General features: G+C 34.8%; 1 long non-coding RNA gene and 1 pseudogene across 1 annotated transcript in view; one reads left to right on the plus strand and one right to left on the minus strand.

Annotated features, from left to right (window-relative positions):
- The window catches only part of LOC128172522 (uncharacterized), a 42465-nt gene extending 28680 nt beyond the window's left edge, over positions 1–13785 (minus strand). The window contains exons 1-2 of the long non-coding RNA XR_008242290.1: positions 13705–13785; positions 13420–13599 (exon numbers count right to left, since the gene is read on the minus strand). This is a non-coding gene — a long non-coding RNA (uncharacterized LOC128172522). The remainder of the gene's footprint in view (positions 1–13419; positions 13600–13704) is intronic.
- Positions 1–21900, plus strand: part of LOC128174371 (multiple epidermal growth factor-like domains protein 10) — a 346250-nt pseudogene that overhangs the window by 70131 nt on the left and 254219 nt on the right.

A 21900-nucleotide genomic window follows, 5' to 3' on the forward strand; every position in this document is an offset into this window, starting at 1 on the left:
TTTTGCTAAAAATAAACAAAGTCGTCATTAAACAGGAAGTTGACGTCCGATTGGTACAAAAATATATCCCACGATATGGCATGCCGATACAAATACTGTGTAAAAATTTCAAGCATCTGCGATAAACAGTTGCTGAGAATTCTTTGACGAAAATTTGTTTGAAAATTTTTGCTAAAAAATAAACAAAGACGTCATTTAACAGGAAGTTGACGTCCAATTGGTACAAAAATATATCCCACGATATGGCATGCCTATACAAATACTGTGTAAAAATTTCAAGCATCTGCGACAAATAGTTGCTGAGAATTCTTTGACGAAAATTTGTTTGAAAATTTTGGTTAAAAAATAAGCAAAGTCGTCATTTAACAGGAAGTTGGCGTCCGATTGGTACAAAAATGTATCCCACGATATGGCATGCCTTTACAAACACTGTGTTAAAATTTCAAGCATCTGCGACGAATAGTTGCTGAGATAAATGCGACAGAAAGGTTCGTTACGGACGGACAGACAGACAGACAGACACACACACAAGGGTAAAGCAGTATACCCCTTCTCCTTCGGAGGGGGGGGGGGGTGTATAAAAATATTCCTGAAATAGTTCATACAGAAAACGAAGCATAAAATAAGGTTAATAAAAATCAGCACAAATTATCGTGGAAAAGGTGTTAATCAAAAAATTTTGTGAAAAAAATTCTGCATTTCTATATAAAACATGGTGTTCATAACTGTAACGTATTACATTTAGAACACTAAAAATATATTGATGTTGTAGAATTATTCTAATTATTAATAAACACTTAAACACAACTTAATGCATATAAAATCCATTTTTTTCTCGAAAAAATCATCATGATATGGCTTTTGGAGCACCCGTATCTGATACATTATAATGACATTTAAATGAAACGTATTGTTAATTTAATACTTGTAGAACACATGCATCTGCACGCAGGATAACTTCAATTTAAATAAGTTCTCCCTACTGCAAAGTTATGATATTTCAAGAGTACGTCATCTCCAGCATCCGCCAGTAGGTGGCGGTATATAGGAAACGCGAAAACCGAAGTGGCAGTAGGTTTAGAAATATGGCGACAAAAAAGCGCTCAGCTATGCTTAGCGCTTTAAAAATGATTAATTTAGGTCTGATGTTTTGAGGTATTTAGTTAAGGTCTTCCGTTGGAAATTCTATTATTGTGCTGGTTAAGATTATTCTTATTTTTCTTTTTTTTTTTTTTTCTTCCTAGACGCGAACTTTGAGGCTTCATATCGTGCTCATTTCTGAACGGTTTTTGCTCAAATTTTCAGGGCTAATGGACTTTACAAAACACTATCTTCATCAATTCATAAAAGTTAGAATTCCCTTTCCGGTAACGAGTTATTCCCCTTTTAAATTGTTTTAGGGCCTTTGGTTTCCAGACAAAGGCTCCGAGACTATGATAGCAGGGAATGGGAATCCAACGAATTTGAATAGCAGAGACATTGTAGTGGTGCACATTAGTTTTTGTTTTTAGATTACGTTTTTTATTTAGGAAAAGGTAGGGGTCAAAAAACAGGATTCCAAAAAGTGCAAAAATTTAGACAAATTTTCCTTTATATCTTTTTAACGAAAAATATTTTGTAAAGACATGTAGAATAAAAGTTGTGCAGAATATCAAGGGCTTTCATTTAACACCAATAAAAAAGGGCTGGCCCCTTAAATTAAGGGCCAATAGCCTCTAAAAGTTTTTGCTTAATAACTCAAAAACGGTTAGGATTTTGATATGGCTGTCGCTGGAAAAGTTGCTTGTTGGGATCTCATAAATGTCGTAACAATGTTATTTTGTAAGTGATTTGTGTAGTATGAGTGTAAAAAGCTTTACATGTTGACATGTACCTGTTTTCATTTGACAAGTTAACGAAAGTCTTTGTGCGTACAACTGGCATAAAGTTGCCGCAGAAAGTATGCTGGTTTATACTGGAGGCATTAATTCATAAGAATTTTTTTTGTTGTTGGAGTATTAGCTTTTCCTTTAGGAGTTAAAGTCATTGTTGTTAAGTTCTTATAGTGCACAATCATTAAAAACGGCAATTGGAAAACAAAACATTCTTTTTCTTTTCTAGTAAACCACAAAATTTGGAATTAAAAAACTCTGTGCATTACATTTTAGTTATTAACTCCATGCATTTAAAATCTACCTTGAATCAGAGCTGCATGTGTGTGTGCGTAAGCTCTCCCTTGCCCGCGGCCGAGAAAATCGGTTACCATGCTCGCGGCTGGACTACCTAGCGGTCAGCGGTTATCTAATACACGAGAGTTGCGTCTCTCATATATGAGTTTATTTAGCCGCGAACTCAAGAATTGTTTTAGTTTTGATTACACAAAATCTTTTGTGGATTAAACAAGTTGATGTCAAGTAAGAAATAGTTCATTTAATTAATAAAAGCAATGTCATTCTCTAAAGCAATAATAGACATAGATCAATTGTGGGGTTTAAGTTTAAAATATATAACTTCTATTTGATAGAGTAAGGTCATTATACTGCAAACTTTTCAAATCTTCCTTGGTTCTGAGCTGTGCGTTTCTGTGCGTTGTACCTTTACGTAATCTATTCTTCGTCCACGGCCGAGGAGATCAGCCACGGCTGCATTACCTAGCGGTAAGCGGTTATTTAATACACAAGATTCACACACCGCGACTTACACTTACATGCATATGAACGTGTTTAAGTTAATATAGCCGTATATACAAGAACTGTATAAAAGTTTGTCCTACTAGTGTAAATGAATATTAATGAACGATATTACTCCAAATCGGAAAAATCGTTAGACATAAACTAATGGTTCGTTTGTTCAGGTAATTAAAGTACTTTAAAAACTGTACAATTAATGTTTTAAATCAACACCCCCTTCAAATATTAAACCTTTAAATGATGATCATCCCTCGCACATGGCTGAGGAGATCCGGCGCGAGTGGATAAGTGATCCGCCGTTGGTTCGCATTCTTCTACATATACCTTATGACGCGTTTATGTTTCATATTTTGCACGGACACAACTATATTTTATTATGTTTTCAACTATTATATTGGTTTAAGACGAAAATATAAATTGATTTTACTTGTACAGTTGATTAAGCATTGATTTATACGATAGCGTACAAGGTAGTTTAAACTTGAAATCAAATTATAATCAAAGTTCCATGTTTGCGGTAGGGGCTAGCACGATAAAGGAATGCCCTGAATTGAGGCATTCGATTATTATTTTAAAAAAATTCACATGAGTTTAAACAACTTTAGATTAGATTCTATCGGTCACATATTAATCACTTCTGTAGTTTCATTGTGGAAGCGAACTCATTGCTGCCCCCCCCCCCCCCCCCCTTTCCTCCCGCCCCGCTGACAGGTGCTCGCGCTGGATTTTTTTTTAATTGGGGAAAAGATAACAAGATCTGTTGAAAATCATTTTTGGTGGATTCTTCTTATGTGTAACATTTTGTTTCACTTTCCCATCCCTTTGTTTATTCGGCCAGTCTGTGTTAATTCAATTGCCGCATGCGACCGAGAATCTTGTGTCGCTTCAGCGCACACAGCTCAGAACATTTATAGCCCCAGGTCATCAATTGTTATGTAATTGAGTAACAGTTGGAAGGGTGATTTTACTACATAAAATAATAAAATCATAATATAATCTTTTTGAATTGAGTACCATGCGTATAGGTTCCCATAATAATTATTTTTCTTTATTTCCTATCTATGTTTACATTTAATTTTGTTCAAATAATTAATAAATTTTCTATCATTTAAATTGTGTGCTTCATCAAATACTGATTCCGATTACCTTGAAGTCATTAATTTTCCATTGGCTTTTTACAAAAGAGAGACGCCTGACCATCCAATAAAAACAAATACACAGAGTTTGATTGACAGGTTCAGCCAGGTGCAGGTCTCACCCGATGTCCGAGGTTATGTGTGCTGTTTGTACACAGCCGAATGGTCTCAGTAAGAGTTATCAGTAGGAGTTATCGATGTAAATAAATAATAAAAATACATGCCTATCAAAACATGATCGTGCAAGTTAAAGTTGATTTAGGTTTGTTCCAATAGAAATCATGTTTGCACTAACTTTATTTAATATTTTTTATGTATAGCGAATTTTAATATTGTTTCAGTACTGAAACATCGCATGAAAACGTTAAATATACATTTACTCTGTAACTAGTCGTCTTTTAATACATATACCTTTCTTTTGTTTGTTAACAATTCATTCAATTTTGTTAAAGTAATGTAAAACACGGGCGCCATTTTGAAACAATTAACTTGTCAGAGAGTTCCGAATGAAATCTGATGAACATTTCACACGGTTCTTGCACGCTTTGCCCGAAACGCTAAACGGTTTACATGAAACTCTAAAAGGTTTACACGAAACGTTTCTCGCACGTAGGCCGCACGCTTTTTTGGTGTAGTAGTACGTTTTAGGGTCTGTAAATTTTGTCAGCACGCAATTCTAAACTTGCACATAGTCTTCAAAAAATTTAGAAATATTTTAATATAGAAGTTATCTTTGAGAAAAGTTTACATGTTTTGTAGGCGGGTTTAGTTTAAAAAAGAAATACACTTCCTGACATGAATCACCAGTACATACTGTTTATAACAATGCTTGCTACCCTTTGAAAATTTAACTCGCCATTAAACATCTCATTTTTTAAAGAATGTTTGAAACGATTACATAAACTCTGCTCGACAATTAGTTTTCCTAAAATATTTTCTTCCTTTCTTTTTTCAAAACACGTTTTATATACAGGCTTTCAATCACAACACGTTTTTATAACAAAAGCAGAACTGAAAGTATAGTCATTATAATCGTTTGACACCATATAACATATATTTTCAACTCGCAGCAACAACGGAAGACCTACTCGGGGCTTTGCCACGAGCTCTGCTCTAGTTATGTTAAGTATTGTAGATTTAGCAATTTGTATCCGCTATAATTGTATTACAGTCAGATTTCTTTTTAAAGGATTTTAAAATTTGCTATTCACGTAGCCTTTTTACAGATAAGTAAGATATCTTAAAACGCTTGCAGGGGCAGATTTATGTTCATTATTCTTTATTTATTTTTTAATTACACAATATCATTTCACACACGAGTGATCCGAGACAATGACACAGGTAAACAGGTAAATTAACGAAGCCACTGCTGAGAGACACGTGAATTTGGGGTATGTATACACATGGTACACGAGTCTGGTGAACAAAGAAAGGATTTCACACCTCTAGACTGGTAAATGGTTGTGTGTATAATTAGCTACTCAATTGTTAAAAATAAAACAGAAAACTAAATTAGACTGTGTAAAATCAAGCACTCGTAAGCAGCTACTAAGCTAATGCATGTGTATAGTCCGTCAATCAGTGATTTAAGAATCGTGCATGAGACTTTCAAATAGTAAAACTAGTGTTCGAAGTATATGCCTTTATTGTTACTTATCTAATCACTTACATAATTACCAAATTTACAATTCAGCAATTTAAACCTTTTTCATGTGATCAGGTAATTATTTCGGAAGTAATTACGTTGGTCTTTTTAATTTCTTAATGGCTCAAATTGTTATACTGACAACGAATCATTATGCAATCTGAATAAACTTGAACATTTTAAAAAAAAACGATGTAAAAATAACTGCAAAATGAAATTCCATTATCGTATTTATAAAAGAATACGAGACAGACTAAATTATGCAGCCATCTTGAACTTTCGCTTTGATCCGTTTATTATCCCGTGTTTTCTTGTTAAAGAATGCATACTATTTTGATTGTTATTGGTCGGATATCAATTTTATTGAATAATCGGGCGACATCATTAGTAATGTTATGCCTTACACGAGGAATAGACCCCGCGTTGCCTTTTACGAAATATGTATAATCAATATTATTAATCGGTTAATGTCAAGGAAAAAAACATTCGATAGAATAACAATATAAAACAAAATATGTTTGTTATAACAATAGTGCTTTGACTAATTGTCATTTTGCTACATATGGTGTGCATTTATATGTAAAATGTGTAACACATTTGACTTAATTCATGAAGCAAATAATTTTCCGAATGCGGCATTTTTGTTCGAAAAAATACGGGTTTAAACTCAAACAATAGTATATTTAGTCATCCAGGGTCGATAAAGAAATAAAACAACATGAACAAGAATAGAATTCCTGGGTCCCCCGCCGAACAAGCAGTATACTAGTATCGAGTCTATCGATCAATGCTGATTTTCGAACTTGACCAAGGTATTAGTGATATAAACATTTGGTATCAATTTAATGAAAATCCGTCAAAATTTGTAAGCATGAGAGCGCTTACAAGGTCAATTTTTGGATAAAACGGAGTCATTATTGTGATCAAAGCCCAATAACTCCAACAAAAAGTATCGACCAATGCTGATTTTCGAAGTTGTCCAAGGTATTAGTGGTATAAACATTTGGTATAAATTTAATGAAAATCCGTCAAAATTTGTAGGCATGAGAGCGCTTACAAAAAAGTGTGACAGACGGACGCACGGACGGACGCTCGGCATTTCTATGTCCCCGCTCCGCGTTGCGGCGGGGGACAAAAAATGTTCATATATCAATAAAACAATGCAAGAGAACGAACAGTTTTCATACGATATTCCTGTTTCTCATACATCGGCGTAGACCCCGTGACGTCACAGTTCATCTCGCGCCAAATTGGCTTGATTCAAAACTCGTTCAGGTGTGGAATCGGGTTTTCCCCAAATATCTCGAAAACAACTTATTCCATCGCTGTAAAATTTTCAGAATGATGTTTTTACACATAGATCTCCATTATATCAAAACTTGACCGGCATAAAATACATGCGTATATTATCTCTATCAATATTTTACTATCTTAAATACATGTAACATAAAAATAACTGTATAATTTCAAATTTCTCATAACCTAATTTTGCTTTTTTTTTTGTTTTGTGCCTGTTTGTTTTATGCAGCATCAGTTTGTTTGATTTAAAGGCATTATATTTGTTTATTCATCTTGCAATACCAATATGGCCATATAGTTTAAATGTATTAAATCTTAAAAAAATTTCTTCTCTACTCCCATATATATTTGTTAAAAACTAAATGCCTGGTTTTGATGTCCATGAGGCTCTCTTCCAAAAAAGTAATATTTTTGACCCCTTTATAAGGGGTTCAGGCTCTACGGTGGGGCCAATATGGCCATATAGTAAAAATGTATTTAATCTTAGAAAAACATCTTCTCTACGCCTATACATATTTGTTTAAAACTAAATGCCTGGTTATGATGTCCATGAGGCCCTCTACCAAAACTGTGAAATTCATTGCCCCTCAGTCATGGATCAGGCTCTAGGGTTGGGCCAATATGGCCATATAGTTAAAATGTATTACATCTTAGTAAATCTTCTTCTGTACTCCCATATATATTTGTTAAAAACTAAATGCCTGGTTGTAATGTTCATGAGGCCCTCTACCAAAAATGTGAAATTCATGACCCCTTGGTCATGGATTCAGGCTCTAGGATGGGGTCAATATGGCCATATAGTGAATGTATTGTGGTAGAAAGGGATTTCGTTTAAATTTATTATTATTAGTATTTCGACCCCGATGTGATTTATTCTATTACGTTGGTAACGCCCACTTTATACGATAGCCAATAACGTTAATGACAGTTGTCGATTATTTTGTCCCATATAAAAACCCATGTAAGTCTTTATTTGACGCGGGAGACGGCTGGTTTCGCTAGCTACTTTTCTCCAGACAGAGAGAGGGAAGGAGATAGCTGGTTTTACGAGCTACTTTTCTCCTGAGTCCCGGCCCGTCTCGTCTGCCTATTTGAGGTCCCTGTTAAAGTTAGGTTTTAGGGTTGGGGGATTTTAAGTACTTGCTAGTGACTTGTGTTCTTATTTTGTTATAATAAATTTATAAAGGGTTGTTAATCTTGGTTTTCATTTACTTTGAGTTTGGTTTATTATATCTGGTTTATCTACAGTGAGAGTAAAGTCGTTTTCATACCTTATCTATAATTTAGTAAAGTTTAATTCTTAATGTAGAGGTCAAATTCAGTCTCAAAACAAAAATAAACACAACGCGAAGTACTGATAAAATCCTATACGGCACTGACCTGCTACATTATTTGGTGAACCGTGACCAGGATAGGGTTTGTACTGCCAGTTGCCCGTGCTACTCACTTTGAGAGCCCTATTCAGTGATTCGGACTTGGCTGAATTCTTTTGTTGTCATTTTCTATTGTATTGTGTTTTTTTTTACTTTAGCTGTCGCTTTTCTTTGTAATGGATTTGTGGGTTTGAGAATTCATGTTGTTCGTGAGTTGAAATATTTAGGAGATTATTTTTGTACTTGATTTTTTACGCTGCATTTTTTCATCATGCAGTTATGTTTAGAGATGATAGAGAATTTTCGCGTGGGAGAAATTATCCCTCAGCACATATTCCGAACAAAAAATGGTGTCCGTTGTGACAGTTTGGATAGGTGCAAGGAAGTTAGAGTAAGTACTATTAATTGACAGATAGACGAGTTATCAACAAGGTGTGATGTTTCAGAGAAAGAGCTTAAAACGAAGTTTTTTAAAAATGGTTTTGCTTTTGAAAATGTTAGTCAGACGGCTAGAGAGAATCGAACGCACGTACAATCTGACAAATGTTTGGAAATGTCGCGTCGTTCAAAGCATAGGAAAGAAATTAAGTCGCAAACATTTGATGTTAGTTTTGATATCCATGAATTTTTCACTCAGTTTGAACAGGCTGCAAAGTGGAATGGGTGGAGTAAGAGAGAATGTGCAAGTCAGCTTATTATGAGTTTACGGGGGTCTGCAAGACATAATTTGTCCGAAATTCCTTTGACGAAATCTGAAAATTATGATGATTTGAAAAAATATTTTCAAGAGTTATTTCAGTGCAATAGAAAACGTGAAAGCTTACCAAGTTGAGTTTAAAACAGCGCGTAGACAACATGGGGAAACAGTTGAAGATGTTGGTTATGCTTTGAAAAGGTTAGCCTTAAAATCATATCTACATATTCCCTATCAATACTTAGAACTTCATATTGTTGACCAGTTTGTCTTTGCTGTAGGGGATATGGATTTGCAAAAGCCAGTTCAGTTTAAACATCCTACCACAATTGAGAAAGCGATAGGTTTAGCAATAGAATATTAGAGTTTCGTAAGTAATTTTGTCGCAAACCAAATGCCTGTTTCAGTCCACACAAGCGACAGCAATTTTAATAATTTAAAAGCATTTATTAGGGAAGAAATTCAGAGAGCGTTTTGTGAACATTATGTTGATGAAGTTGAGTCTTTACAGAATTCAAACATGTCTGATTGCCAAATATTTTCACATAATATTACCAGTAAATCGTGCCATCTGGTTGGTCATTGTTCTGAAAGTTCAAGCTCGTTAGAAACAACTCTTACTCTCGGATAACCTTCAGGGACTAATGCCATGGTCGGGTCATTAGTTTCAGGCCGTTCAAACCTTACCAAACACAGTCGACTATTCGAGGTAGAGTCGCAGAACCAAACAGAAACTGGTAAAACGCCGGGTAAAGTTCAATGTTCCGAAGAAAATGCATGTTTGGTGAAGTTACTATAACACACGATGTGCCTGTTGACTTTAAGTCCAGTTGTACGTGTAATGAATCCGAGTGTTCTGACACTGAGTTACAGACTGATCTAAACAGTTTCCAATTTAAGTTATAATGTGGTAATGTCAATTTTGAACCCCGAAACAAATGTTTTATACCAAACTCTCAGACTTTTACAGATTTACCAGAAAAGAAAGAGAACGAGAACATGGCGAATTCCATCCTGGAATGGAAGCTCGATGGAAGAACTGTTCCTCCTGGTCAAGTTATTTCTTCTCTTAGCGGTGAAATCCCCTTACAGTTGTCGTTCGTTGGTACATGTTCTACTTCTATGTACAAGCCCGTCGACCCAGTATTGTACCCTTATTGCAGACCCGAGCATCCGAAGGGAATTGGCTAAATGTGTTTTGGTATAACAATGTCAGTGAAAGTTAGAGCGGTGTAGCATTTACGTTTTCGTTGATTTGTTTATTTTTGTGGCTTATAAACAAAATTAGATTTTTTGTAAAACTTGATAGGTTATTAAACACGTGTAAAACTAGTAGGCTAGTCTAACAGTAACTGTCCTCTGTCGATCTTGTTGACAAAAATGGGATAGTATGCCTGTTAATAACCCGTGTATACATAATAATTTAATGTACTGTAAAGTTCCACGTGCTGTGTGATAGTGTGATGATTTGATATATGGGTTCCGATATGATATTTATGACATGTTTATTAATAATTTTTCGTGATTTTTCAGACCACGTATTCACCAGTTTTATTGCAGTTTATCCAGACACCACGTTGACCAATGTGGGATTTGGAATTGGACTGGAACCTGATACATTGAACTCGCCTTAATTCATAATATCCGATGTTTTACCGGATGTGTGTAAATGTTGTGTTATACCTATAGTATTATATTCCGGAATGTGTGTCCAGATTGCTGAGGACCATGGAGACTGGTGCTGTGAAGTGAACTTAGCAATGTGACATATATGTTTTGCTTATATTTTGTATAATGTATGTTTTTGAGGGAATTTCATTCAAATGCACCACTTAATTAAGTCAAATGCATGACATTTGTCTTTAAGGGGGGAGGAATGTGGTAGATCGGGATTTCGTTTAAATATATTATTATTAGTATTTCGACCCCGATGTGATTTATTCTATTACGTTGGTAACGCCCACTTTATACGATAGCCAATAACGTTAATGACAGTTGTCTATCGTTCTGTCCCATATAAAAACCCATGTAAGTCTTAATTTGACGCGGGAGACGGCTGGTTTCGCTAGCTACTTTTCTCCAGACAGAGAGAGGGAGGGAGACAGCTGGTTTCGCTAGCTACTTTTCTTCTGAGTCCCGGCCCGTCTCGTCTGTCTATTTGAGGTCCCTGTTAAAGTTCGGTTTTAGGGTTGGGGGATTTTAAATACTTGCTACTGACTTGTGTCATTATCTATAGTGAGAGTAAAGTCGTTTTCGTACCTTATCTATAATTTAGTAAAGTTTAATTCTTAATGTAGAGGTCAAATTCAGCCTCAAAACAAAAATAAACACAACGCAAAGTACTGATAAAAACCTAAACGGCACTGACCTGCCACAGTATTAAATCTTAGAAAATATTCTTCTCTATTCCCATTTACATTAGTTAAAAACTGAATGCATGATTATGATGTCCATGAGGCCCTCTGCCAAAATTGTTAAATTCATGACCCCGTTGGGCTCTAGGCTGGGGCCAATATGGCCATATAGTAAAAATGTATTAAATCTTAGAAAATCTTTTTCTCTTTTCCTACATATATTTGTTCAAAACTAAATGCCTGGTTATGATGTCCATGAGGCCCGCTACCAAAAATGTAATATTTTCGACCTCTTTGTAAGGGGTTCAGGCTCCAGGGTGGGGCCAATATAGCCATATAGTTAAAATGTATTAAATCTTCAATGTAAATTGGCCCAACGCTGTGTTCCCAACTAACATCGACTCTCAAGTTAGATGTTTCAACTGTTCATTGGCCCAATGTTGGCCCAACGTTGTGTTACCACCTAACATTGACAATCAAGTTATACGTGTTAAGTGTACAGTGGCCCAATGTTGGCCCAACGTTGTTAAGCACACGCCAACCTTACAGCCTACACCCAACGTTGGCCCAACAAAGTCATGCTATCAGGGATGTCTACATTCCTAAAAAAAAACTTGAATTAAAAAAATAAATGAATTTCAAGTAATATATATGTACATGTTCTAGATCGAAGAAAAGACTGGCGTACGGATATTTCATCTTAAACTGCACGTTCCGTATATAAATTTATGAACATCAGCGAAAATTAAAATTCATTTCTAATAAGATAGCCTAACTGATACATGGATGTTTCCTTTGAATAGTTTTTTTTAGTCAGGCAAGCTTTTTGGAAGGCTATTACTTGTTTTGAAATTTACATATAAAAAATTGGATGAGTACGCCCCCCCCCCACACACTTTAAAAAATAACGATGCTACGTGCCTGGTAAATAGATAATACATGTGTAAAACGATTTGTACAAACAATTGCTGTCCTCGGGAACTTGATGTGGTCTCTAACATGTAAATGGATACCCTACTTAAGGAAACTCCACACTCCTAAATTTATCTGATGAAACTTAATAGACTTAAATTTTATCAATTGTTAGAAAAAATGTACATGTCATAACACTTTTTGAGATGCCAGATAAACATAAAGCATATTTTAGCATCAGAAAACATTATTTTTTTTGTTAAAAGTGAAATTTTTGTCGGCAGATATTTGTTTATCTTGTTTCATTTTATTGTCAACTTTATCAGAAAACTAAAACTACAACAATCATTTAAAACTAATCGTTGGGATAAGAAAGCTATGGCATTTAGACATACAACTGAAAGAAAAGTCAGAAAAAGAGTTATTTCTCCTTTGCATGGATAACATGTATAAAAAAGATATCTGTGAGCCAATGCTCCCTAGTGATACCCCCGCTCTGATGTGAATATGCAAAATAAGCAAAGTCGACATTTAACAAAAAGCTGGCATCCGATTGGCACATAAATATATCCCACAATATGGCATGCCTAAACAAATAGTGTGTTAAAATTTAAAGAATCTGCGATAATAGCTGCTGAGAAATCTTTGAGGAAAATTTGTTTGAAAATGTTGGCTAAAATAAACAAAGTCGTCATTTAACAGGAAGTTGACGTCCGATTGATACAAAAATATATCCCACAATATGACATGCCAAAACAAATAGGGTGTTAAGATTTCAAGCATCTGCGATAAATAGTTCCTGAGAAATCTTTGACAAAACTTTGTTTGAACATATTTGCTAAAAAGAAGCAAAGTCGTCATTTAACAGGAAGTTGACGTCCGATTGGTACAAAAATATATCCTACGATATGGCATGCCTATACAAATACTGTGTAAAAATTTCAAGCATCTGCGATAAATAGTTGCTGAGAAATCTTTGAGGAAAATTTGTTTGAAAATCTTGGTTAAAAAATAAGCAAAGTCGTCATTTAACATGAAGTTGACGTCCGATTGGTACAAAAATATATCCCACGATATGGCATGCCTATACAAACACTGTGTAAAAATTTCAAGCATCTGCGATGAACAGTTGCTGAGATAAATGCGACAGAATTTTTTGTTACGGACGGACAGACAGATAAGGGTAAAACCGTAAACCCCTTTTCCTCCGGAGCGGGGGTAAAAAAACCTCAAAATTAATGTAACTAAAAATAAATACATGATTCTATGATCTATGGGAAAAAGTTACAACATATTTTTTTTAAATATCATTTTTCTTTTTTAATATGGTGTTTTACCTCTAACAAACAGTGTGACTCTTTTTGTAACTCGTCCGCCCGTGTTCTCCGCCGTACAGACATAAGTTCCTGCATCTTCTAGACGGATGGACCGAATTATCAGGAACTCCTCGTCAACAATGGCTCTCTGAGGAAGAGGAGCATCCTCCCGGGACCATGTGACAGTTGGCAGCGGAAACCCTGTTCAAAGAGTTCAATCAAAGTCGTACATTGTACCTTGCAATTTATTTTCATTTTACCTCATAAAGAATACTGGTGCATAAAGTCTTTTAATAATAGGCTTACCTGTTGAGACGCACGTCATTTCCACTCTTTCATCGGCATTAACGGTATGTGTGTCATACTGGATAACGCCTCCATCATCACCTACTTAAAGTGGAAAAGGCATTCAAAAAAACTAAAGGCATGACAGGATATTGATTATAGTAAAACACAGTTACAACGAACATCCTTGTAATGAATTCACACATTCGGCCAAGTCAGTTTTATACCCCTAATCCAAATATTGTATTGATCTAATCCGTATTATAAAATTACATTCATAATTAATCATAATCACTTGTCCTTTTATTTAGCTACAACCATACTCAATCGAAGTCATATTTTATATTATACACAAATATGATTTATCTTCATCATTCAAAATGTGCTGTATACACATGTAATTTATTAAGAACAAATTATTCTTGTGTTTTTAAATACATGTCTATTACAGATTGTTTAATCAATGTACTATAAAGAGTGATAGAAGCAATAAATCACACTAAAATACAGTTTAAACCAAGAGATCTGTGAGCCAATGCTCACTAGTGATACCCCCGCTCTGATGTGAATATGCAAAATAGGCAAAGGCGACATTTAACAAAAAGCTGGCATCTGATTGGCACAGAAATATATCCCACAATATGGCATGTCTAAACAAATAGCGTGTTAAAATTTCAAGCATCTTCGATAAATAGCTGCTAAGAAATCTTTGAGGAAAATTTGTTTGAAAATTTTTGCTTAAATAAACGAAGTACTCATTTAACAGGAAGTTGACGTCCGATTGATACAAAAAATATATCCCACAATATGGCATGCCAAAACAAATAGTGTGTTAAGATTTCAAGCATCTGCGATAAATAGTTGCTGAGAAATCTTTGACGGAAATGTGTTTGAAAATTTTGGCCAAAAATAAACAATTTGAAAGTACTCATTAAACAGGAAGTTGACGTCCAATTGGTACAAGAATACATTCCACGATAAAGCAAGCCTATACAAATACTGTGTAAAATTTTAAAGCATCTGCGATAAACAGTTGCTGAGAATTTTTGACAAAAATTTGTTAGAAAATGTTTGCTAAAAATAAACAAAGTCGTCATTTAACAGGAAGTTGACGTCTGATTGGTACAAAAATATATCCCACGATATGGCATGCCTATACAAATACTGTAAAAATTTCAAGCATCTGAAATACAGTTGCTGAGAATTCTTTGACAAAAATTTGTTTGAAAATGTTTGCTAAAAATAAACAAATTCGTCATTTTACATGAAGTTGGTACAGAAATATATCCCACGATATGGAATGCCTATACAAATATTGAATAAACATTTCAAGCATCTGCGATAAAAAGTTGCTGAGAAATATTTGACGACAATTTGCAAAGTCGTCAGTTGACGTCCGATTGGTACAAAAATATATCCCACGATATGGCATGCCTTAACAAACACTGTGTAAAAATTTCAAGCATCTGCGATAAATAGTTGCTGAGATAAATGCGACAGAATTTTTTGTTACGGACGGACAGACAGACAGATAAGGGTAAAACAGTAAACCCCCATTCTTCCGGAGCGGGGGTAAAAAAACCTCAAAATTAATGTAACTAAAAATAAATACATGATTCTATGATCTATGGGAAAAAGTTACAACATATTTTTTTAATATCCTTTTTCTTTTTTAATATGGTGTTTTACCTCTAACAAACAGTGTGACTTTTGTTGTAACTCGTCCGCCCGTGTTGCACACTATCTTGCACAAATTTTAAAGAATCACGAATATATATATATATATATATATATATATATATATATATATATATAGTTATTAGGATTACCGATCCTTAGCATAAAAAAAACATGTAAATCACAAAAAGGATGAGACTATATATGTGGGAGTTTTAGTTTCTAACAAATGTCGAAGACATGCGGAACTTATGTTTACGATTTGATTTGCACGTCCGCAATTATTTTAAGTACACGTATGTCGGCTCTTCTCGCCGGCGTGTAGGCAAGTAGTTCGACATTGTGTAAGTTGCATGGCGAGTTCTTGGACAATTGATACGATCATTGCTCAGCTTGCACCCGACATGCAACAAGTTTCGTACGAACACAGGATGGGACTGTGACATTCAGTCAACGGAATGTTAGCTAAATGTTATAGAAACGTGACTTAATAGCTACGAAAGTCCAGAAGTCCTATTTGAGATTCGAAATTCAGAAAACAAAATACGAAAATTGAGATTCGATATCAACATTGTCCAATGAAATCGTTGATCTGAAACTTATATCCTAGCGACATTCAACTGTTTTAAATAAAGATCATTTGAACATGTTCTTATGTACAAACAAATGTCTTAATAACTCTTATATAGTGGTTATATAGTGATTAAATTACATTTGATGAGTTAACCCCGTACAGTATAAACAATTTAGTAAGCGATAACACTGTGTGCTTTGCTTATCTAAATGATTTTGCTTGCCCTGTATGTATTATTCCCGATGTATTTTAACTCAATGTATGTATTCTTCTCCGATACATTTTAACCCATAGTAAATTTGTCCCAACTGTTTAACAAAGGTAAACGAGGAAAGATTTCTTGAATGTAAATAATTAAAATTGAGTGTGATTTTAGCTATGAAACGAAACTCAATAAAACAAAAACCAACCTATTAAACTAGAGGTTATGATAAAGCTTAGACACCAAGATTTCAATTACAAGTTTAGAAAACGTAGAAGATATACGACCTGAACGACAATAATACAAATATATGTAATATAGTCTACCCATAATCCAATGTCATGGTCGATATTACAGAGAGAGAGAGAGAGAGAGAGATAGAGAGAGAGCGAGAGTATAAGAGAGAGAGAGAGTAGAGGAGAGAGAGGGAGATAGAGATAAACAAAGAGGAGTAGAGGGGAGAGAGAGAGTATAAGAGAGAGAGTAGAGGAAAGAGAGGGAGATAGAGATAAACAAAGAGGAGGAGTAGAGGGGAGAGAGAAAGAGAGAGGGGGACAGAGAGATCGTTTTGTCAAGCTCAAATTAGATTGAAGTGAAGTCTATAAGCGATAATTTTGACAAGCATTTTTAAGGAGAAAGGCAAGGAGTTAACTAGGGTTGGACTGACCTACTAACAAGCTATAATTCCCTTCATCGTTGGTACCGTGAGGGGGTGAGGGCGTGGAGGGGCAGACTCATCCAAAACATCTTGACAAGCAAAAAAAAAAAATCGGAAAACTTGAAAACCCTTATCGGCTATAAATCGTCAAAGAACTAAGTGATATTTTATGCAATTTTTGCCCCCCAAAATCAAAGTTTCAGAAAGAACTTTAAAATAAGGTGAAATCATATTGGAAATAAAGGTGTAAAAGGTTATCACCACAGTGACGTCATAATGTAGAAATGACGTCATGAATATTGCATTATTTTGATAAATTGATGTTTTGTAGCAAAATATGGGTGTTTTCCGATGGTTTTTCGACTGGGAAACATCGAGCGCACGCTTGCTCAAGTACCATTTTATAGTATAATATGTATAACTATCTGAAGAAAAACATATGTTAAAATCGCACTTGAGCAGACCTGCGCTCTATACTTCCGAATGCAAAATATAGAGCAAAAATGAGAATATCTTCATTTGTTTGCAAATTTGCGGGAATTAGGTCATTTAAGTGACGTCATAGATAAATAGCGAGTGAGCAATGATGACTAAAATCAAGATTAAAGTTATAGGCATCTTCTTTACAATGATTTGTGAAGATTTCAATTTTATACGATACTATTTAAAAATTGGTTGAAGTCGGGGGCAGCTATTTGACCATACCGCACATAGTCCTTTGGCGAAAGGTGGGATACAGAGAAATTCAATTTGTATGTGATCCGTATATCTTTATTTTTTTTCTTGATGATAGAAAGAACAATAAAAAAATTATAAAAATAAATTGTGGAAATCACATGCAATCAAACTATCGCAAGTTCTCTACAGATGAAATCGAGACCTTATTATATTTACCTTGCATCGTAAATAATATGCATTCTTCTTGTTTGAAAGCAATGACAAAAGATTTGACTCATTATAAGCTGAAAAGGAGGCTAAACATTTTGTATAAATTACATGGTACGTATGGTGATATACTATTTCAGAGGTTAGTTTATTATCATATTGTATAACTGTATACCAAAAACGATAGGCAGTGTTTATATACCTTTTTGAAACCGGACTAATGATTTATATTCATAATAAAGCATCCCTTAGATAAAAACAATTCATGCTTGGATCTAGATGGGAAGGGATCAGATGTCCTGGAGCTCCTCGGGAAATTGAAGCTTATTAAATATACATGGCAAAATTAATAAAATTAGGCCAACCCTCCTCCCACCCTCCGCCAACAAATGGATATGTGTTAAAAGCTATTTATACCATAACATATTTAAACTTTGGGTTTAAACTATTGATAGTGAAATATTCCAGTGTTCAAAAGCATCAGGTGGGGATGCACAAGGCAAGCAAAATCACTGCGAAAGTTATAGTATTATAACTAGTCTAATTATATTTTCTGCATATATATAAAACAAAATAAATATTAAGTTAGAGAGCACATAAAATTTATTTATATATAAGAGCATTTGCAGATGATCTTTTTTTTTGTCAGAATGATGTCGCTAGGATAGAGGTTTTCTGATCCTTGATTTGATTGGTTAATTTAGATATTAAATCTCGGATTTCGAATCCTAAATTTCATATTTCGAATCTCGTATTTTTATTCTTGAATCTCAAATGAACCCTTTGCGCTTTCGTAGATACCAGAGTTATTTCATTCAATCACTCTTAGATATATTTTAGTCACCTATCAGTTTACAAAATGCAGAGCTTCAGCAGTGGAACTTAAACGCGTTCCCTAAAGAATTTCGTCGACCTCACTATTGTGATTGTGTAATTAGGGTGCAATTACAGACATCACATTTCCTGAAGGCACAGATAAATACAGACATGCCGAAGATTAAGATAAAGGGAATGAAAACTAAAGTGGATGGTTTATTACAATCGTCCATTGCTGTAAGCATTCCAAAGACACAAAAAAGCAAAGGCGTGAAACGTCGACAACTCGGGCATTTCTCGCAAAACAATCGCAACAACTCGTCAGTAACTAATACAACGGTCGACTACACTCGCCCACGTGTGTACCTGTCCATACGAGTTCTGGAGAGAAAGTGATGTGCACAAATCGTACAGATGTTGCCTAGAACTCATGTTAAAAATAAACAATCTTGCTAATCTCCTGTCATTGCGGAAATAATTTCAAGCACAAGAGGCCCATGGGCCATATCGCTCACCAGAGGCATAATACAAACTATCTGGACTATGTACAATAATACATGTAGATCCTGTATTAATAAAAATAATTTTTTCCCCTGGATATTTTTATGTTAATAATCAATAGTCCATTTTCTAACAGGGTGATTTTATAGTCACATCACATGCTGAGTATTGCAGTTCTCAAAAAGATCCTTAACAATTGTTTATATATGGGACATAAAACTACATCAAACTCTGAACCTTCTTGTGAGGCCGAATAATTGTCCTGGGGCCAAAGTCTTAACAGTTATAAAGAATCATCTGCCTGATTAGTTTCTGAGAAGAAGATTTTTAAAGATTTACTCTACATCTTCCTATATAACTTTGACCCCCCCCCCCTCATTCCATTGTGGCCCCACCCTACTCCCAAAGGTTTCATGGTTTATTTTACAACATTGAATCTACACTACCTGAGCATGCTTCCACACAAGTTTCAGCTTTCATGGCTGATTAGTTTCTGAGAAGAAGATTTTTAATGATTTACTTTTTCATCTTCCTATGTAAAACTTTAACAACAACCCCCATTGTGGCCCCACATAAACCCCAGGGATCATGATTTTCACAACTATGAATCTACACTACCTGAGGATGCTTTAACAAAAGTTTCAGCTTTCCTGGCTGATTAGTTTCTGAGAAGAAGATTTTTTAAAGATTTACTCTATATATTCCTCTGTTAAACGTTGACCCCCTATTATGGCCTGGTGGTCATGAATTTCACAAATTTGAATCTACACTCCCTAAGAATGCTTCCACACAAGTTTCAGCTTTCCTGTTGGATTATATTCTGAGAAGATGATTTTCAAAGATTTACTCTCTATATATCTATGATCAACTTTAAACCCCCCCCCCTCCCATGATACCCCCACCCTACCACCAGTGGTCATCATTTTCACAACTTAGATTCTACATTACCTGAGGATGCTTTCACACAAGTTCCAGACATCCTGGTTGATTAGTTTCTGAGAGGAAGATTTGTAAAGAGTTTCTCTATATGTTCTAATGTTAAACTTAGTCGCCTAGTTGTGGCCCCACCCTACCCCCGGGGGTCATGAATTTCACAACTTTGAATCTACACTACCTAAGGATGCTTCCACACAAGTTTCATCTTTCCAGGCTGATTAGTCTTTTCAGTAGAAAATTTGGAAAGATTTTCTCTTAATCTTCCTAAATTAAACTTTAACCCCCATTGTGGGCTCAACCTTCTCCTGGGGGTCATGAATTTCACAATTTTGAATCTTCATTGCCTGGGGATGCTTCCACACAAGTTTCAACTTTCCTGGGTGATAAGTTTCTGAGAGGATTATTAAAGATTAAATCTTTTTATTTCTATGTTTAACTTGGATCCCCCATTGTGGTCCCATCCTACCCCGTGGGGTTATTATTGTCACAAATTTAAATCTACACTACCTGAGGATACGTCCACACAATTTTCAGCTTTCCTGACTGATTAGATTTTAAAAGATAAACTCTATACAATCCTATGAAAAACTTCGAACCTCCCGCCTCCCCATTGTGGCCCCATACTTCCCCAAGGAACTTTGAATCCACACTACCTGAAGATTCTTCCACTTATGGTGCAGCTTTCCTGGCTGTTTATTTTTAAGATGAAGATTTTTTAAAGATTTACTCTGTATGTTCCTATGTTAATTCTATTTGTTAATTATATTTGACCACCATTGTGGGGTCACCCTACCTCGGGGGGTCATGAATTTCACAACTTTGAATCTACACTCTCTGAGAATGCTTCCGCACAAGTTTCAGCTTTCCTGGCTGATTAGTTTTTGAGAAGAATATTTTTAAAGATTTACTCTTTATATTTCTATGTTAATCTTTGACCCCCAATTGTGGCCCCATCCTACACCCGGGGGTCATGATTTTCACAACTTTGAATCTACACTCCTTAAGGATGCTTCCACAAAAGTGTCAACTTTCCTGAATGCTCAGCTATGTTAAGGGCGTCCATAAAAAAATAGCGATATTTATCTCGTAAAATGTTAGCCTTTGAAAAATATTGATATTCAGTTCCATAAAATTGTTACACACATTGATATTTTATCGTTATACAAATTATATAATTTGTTATAGCATGGGCAAATGTTCAGTCTCTCAGTACCCTGTCACGTGATACTGCTAAAAATAAATGAATCAGGAATAATACGAAAAAATGCAAAGTGCAAGGGCTTAACATAAACAAATATAATTTTTTCCTTTTCTAACTTATAAAATGAACATCAAAAATTTCAAAAAGTGCTGGGAGCTTGAAATATTAAAAAAAAAACAATTATTAAATTCAACGTACACAGTGTCCGAACAGCATTTTGCAAGGATTTCCAACAATTAACGCTTATTTATATGAAATGCGTAGCGATTTCATACAGCTCCCAGCACTTTTTGATATAATGGGGATATAAAGGTAAGACATGTAAATTTTCAATTTATTTGATCAAGTGCATGCCCTTGCACTACTTCATTTTTTCTGGCCCATTTCATTTTCGGCGTCATTTGCGTTAAATTCAAACACAACACTGATTACGATCATGGTTTTAATTTTCATTCATAAAATAATAAAAAGCTGTGATTTTCACTGAAATAATGTTAGAAGAATATTATCTCTGTTTACACCGTCATCATTACCAAGTTGTTGAAATTGGAAAAAAAATAATTCATCTTTTGCCGTTTTATAAAGGCGGGGAGGGGGGGGGGGGTAGTAATATGGTTAAGTGTTGAGTTAGTAATTTACACATTTATGTTAAATAGATAAGAAATACTTTAAAAATATGATCAGGTTTACTTGTAACTATCATTTAAATTGTTTTAATAAAAAAAAAGTCAGAAAAATCAATTTTTATCAAGAATTTATTATAATAA

Source organism: Crassostrea angulata, chromosome 2, assembly GCF_025612915.1.
Source record: "Crassostrea angulata isolate pt1a10 chromosome 2, ASM2561291v2, whole genome shotgun sequence".
NCBI classification, from domain to species: Eukaryota; Metazoa; Mollusca; class Bivalvia; order Ostreida; family Ostreidae; genus Magallana; species Magallana angulata.